The sequence below is a fragment of the Macrotis lagotis genome, chromosome X (assembly GCF_037893015.1).
Source record: "Macrotis lagotis isolate mMagLag1 chromosome X, bilby.v1.9.chrom.fasta, whole genome shotgun sequence".
NCBI lineage: Eukaryota > Metazoa > Chordata > Mammalia > Peramelemorphia > Peramelidae > Macrotis > Macrotis lagotis.
The window spans coordinates 696,280,098-696,284,428 of NC_133666.1; positions in this window are offsets into that span (position 1 = coordinate 696,280,098).

A 4,331-nucleotide genomic window follows, 5' to 3' on the forward strand; every position below is an offset into this window, starting at 1 on the left:
CCAGGGCAGAAGTCCAGCTTTGAGGCTGGGAATTTGGAATGGGAGTAGCTTTCAGGGTCCACCTTCCATCCCAGCCTCCATCACCTCACAGGGAGCATCTCTTTGGAGGGAAGACTGGGTGGTGCAGTGGTCAGAGATGGAGGAACCTCAGCTTGGACTTCTGATTAACCCAATGGCTGACTTGGGTGAGCATTTTCCTGCTCTGGTTTTCTCTCTTTGCTTTTCCATAAAATAGGAGAGTTAGACTGCAGGATGTAAAACTGACTGATGGCCAAGTTTCCCCCCCTCCCCTCAGGATTCTCTAACCTTTACAGTGTCTGGGGGTTTCCAGACCCTTTGCCATTGCTTCCAGCCCCCACCAATGGCATTCCCTCAAACATCTGTAGGGTTCCTTGAACCCTATTCCTTTAAAAGTTGTATTAGATTTTTTCAGAGAAATTACTTCAGATAGGAAGTGATGAGCCTCTTGGCTCAGATGGGCAGGAGGCCTTGGATGCCTTACTGAGTCAGTCACTCAACCTCCAGTTTCCACCTCACTAAAATGAGAACAATAATCCTTTCCCCACCCACCTTGATGGACAAAACAAATATATAATATAGAAAAAGTTTAGCTTGGTTCTTAGAAAGTACAGTAGCCTGGGTTCTAAGGTCACCCCTCCCCTTGGGCTTGAACCCCAGGCTCTCTGTACTCTCTGCTTCCCTGTGGGACTCCTGGTTCTCAGGACACCATGGCTCAACTCTGGGTCTGATGGGGATCGCCTTTTGTCACCTAAAACTGAGGACAGTTGAGACTGGACAGGGTCAGACAGCAACAAATGAGATCCGTGTCTCAGAGTTGGGATAAAAGGGGAGCAGGTACCTTCTCCCCTCCCTGTTGAGTTCATGGGGAACTCATTTATTCCCCATTGATGGGCAAACTGAGGTCTTCAAGACGGTGAAGAAAGGAGGAGACCGCCTTGGTCTGATCAGTTTAAAAAAAATTTTTTTTTTTTTTTTAGGTTTTTGCAAGGCAAATGGGGTTAAGTGGCTTGCCCAAGGCCACACAGCTAGGTCATTATTAAGTGTCTGAGGCTGGATTTGAACCCAGGTACTCCTGACTCCAGGGCAGGTACTCTATACACTGCGCCACCTAGCTGCCCCGGTCTGATCAGTTTTAAAGGTTGGACAATCAAAGAAGGCCATGCCTATGCATATAGAATTACATGATAGACTCCATGTTAGACTGTCTGGGCATGCCCAGGAAAGGCCATTTTCAGTGGGTGTTTCCCAGCCCTGACATCCCCCAGTCTAAGATCCCACCCAGCTCTGACATCCCCTGTTCTAAGACACTCCCATCCTGATGTTCCCTGTTCTAAGGACCCCTCCAGCCCTAACATCCCCTGTCCTAAGACCCCTCCTGGCCCTGACATCTCCTGTTCTAAGATCCCTCCCATCCCGATGTTCTCTGTTCTAAAGCCCCTCCTGGCTCTGCCTCTCTCTATTCTATGTTCTCCCCCCAGTCTAGGACTCCAGGCCCTAAATCTTTCTCCAGGAGTAGCTGAGGGTGAGGCCTAGGGAAGAGTGACTCTGGTTCAGCTGACTTGAGCTAACTGGGAATGGGTTGGACTCATTCAGTCAGGGTCAATAGGAACCTTCAAGGTCCTCAAGAAACTGTGGTTCTGTGACTTGCCCTAACCACAAGGGGATCTGAGCTCAAGGCCTCAATGGTCCTGCCCCTCCTCAGCACCCACCCTCCAGTCCCTGAGGACCTGCTGCATTTCCAGGGCTCTTCTCCTCCCAGATCTTCCTTTAGGCCCCCACATAGTTTGTGGTGCTGTTTGGTGGGAGGGGGACTCACAGGGTGGAGATGGAGCCAGGGCTCTGTGTGTACAGGGGTGTATTTCTTTCTCTTCTGTCACCCTGAGGAGCAGGGGATGGGATGGGGCCCACAGCTGAGGACTGTGACTGAGAACCCTTGGGCCCACTGATGGGGGGTGGAGGGGGCTTGTAAATGGTGTACTCAGTTTTCTATTAGAGGCTGTTTATTGATCCTTTCATTTCTCAGGGTAAGTGATTCATAGAGAGAGAAGTGTATCTGTCAGAGAAGGCAAGGCAGGGCCAGAGGCCAGGGCGCAGATCCCACAGCTGGGAGCCCAGAGCTCACAGGGCAGAGAATGGCGCCTGAGCCTGGGCCTGGGAGCGAATCATGGGGACCTGAATTCCAAAGTTCCAAAACCTGAAGTCTAGAACCCCAGACCTGAGACCTGGAACCCGGAAAACGGAGCTCAGAGGCTGGAATTCAGCCTCATTGCATCACCCCACCACCACCCTGGTAAAATGAAAAATACTCTGTCTGGCATCAGCCTCTGGACCCATCCATCAGTCAATGCTCAAATGCTTACTAAATAAGCCCCAAGACAAAAATGAAAGTGTCTGCCTGACCTCAAGGAGATTACCTTCTAGTGGAAAGACAATCGATAAATAGGACGAATAAGTGTGCGTAGGGAAGCAGGGTATGCTGACCACAGAGCTGGCTTCAGAGCTTGGGGGACCTGAGTTCAAATCCTACCTCAGATACGGAAGTGCAGTGTGATCCTAGGTAAGTCATGTTCCCAAGAACTCTCTGAGGTAAGGAGAAATAAGGTGGTGCCCCCCATTGGAGGGGGGAAGTTTCTTCTGTCTGTCTAGACTCCAGTCCACCAAGGTGATGAGATGTGGGGAGTGTGGGATGGATGTAGCGACCAGTTGGCTCCCATGTTCCCCAGGTAAGAGGTGGCTGACTGGAGTGGTGTGCTTCCCCTGGCCTGGCGCAGAGGAATGGAGGGATCTGGAAGTTTATGGGAGGAGCTCAACCACATCCAAAGGAGGCTGCCCCTCCTCCCATGAACCCATGCCATGGTTCTTCTCTGCTACTGCTGAAGCCTGAAGGGGAAGGTGGGGGTGGGGCAGTGCCAATCTGGTGTCAGGACATTTAAGGAGACCCGTGCCTCCATCCTTCTCCTCAAAGCTCCATCAGTGGTTTGGGAAGGTCCACCGAGTCAGTTGATGTTGATGCTGCTGCTGCTGGGTGTCCTTCGTTTACAAGGAAGGCCCTGACATCAGGGAGGTGATTGCCATGACATGCTTGTGACTTGGACCGAAGTGAAGGAGGCTTGGGAGGATGGCTCAGCCTGGCTCCCCTGACTCTACAGCCCCTCTGCCTCAGTCGATGGACTATAGAGGGAACTCCCTGCCCCATGACTGACTGCCCCTACAGCTGGGCAGGTCTGGGGTGGCAGGCGAACAAGGGCTCCCTGGGGTCAGGCTGAGTTGTTCATCATAGACTGAAAGCCTCGGGCTCCTCAGAAACCATCAAATAATGAAACTTCCCCCAAAAGGAAGGCATCGCCCAGGGTCACAGCATCCTCCATTAAAGCCAGGAGGGATATCGGACGCCATCCCGTCCAACAGCCTCATTTTATAGAGGGGTAAACTGAGGTTTAAGGACATTAAGTGATACAGCTAAGGTCACACAGCCGGTAGGGAAGAAGGCAAGATTAGAACTCAGGTCTGGTGCCCTATCTCTTGTCTTAGGCTGTGTCCCCTATGCCATGCAATCTCTTGTGTCTGACTCCTTTATTTTACAGATGGGGCAACCGAGACTCAGAGAGGTGAATGGATTGCTTAAAGACATAGCCACAAATGATGCATAAATGCATGTGCGTCTAGATACACATACCCCACAATGCACACATGTATATGGGTGTGTGTAATGCTCACCTAAGTAGAATAACACACATCCAATTTGCTTGTATAGACAAGCCTAACACCTATATCTCTATGTATGTGTGCATTTATATGTATATATGTATATATGTATATATGTACATGTATATATGCACATGGGTGTAAAAAGAAGACATGGCTTAGTTGTGTGATCCCGGGTAAGTCACATGACCATTTGCCTCAGTTTCCTCATCTGTAAAATGAACTGGAAATGGTCAGCCTCTCTAGTTCTTTGCCAAGAAACCCCAATAAGTTTATGAATCTGACATTTACTCCCTGTGTGACCTTGGTCAAGTCACTTCACCACGATTGCCTCACTCCAGGGCCATCTCCAGCTGTCCTGATTCCTATCTGGTCACTGGACCCAGATGATTCTGGAGGAGAAAGTGAGTGAGGCTGGGGACTTGGCACAGCCCCGCCCAATCCAATCCCTGGGCTTGTCCTGGCATCACCTCCCTGACATCATCATCTTCTTCCAAGACCAAAGGACAAACATCATCACAATGGGAATGATACCAGCCCCTCCCCCCCAGGGGTCCTGTGAGAATCAAGCAAGATCCTCTCCGTACAGTCCTCAGCACGGGCCT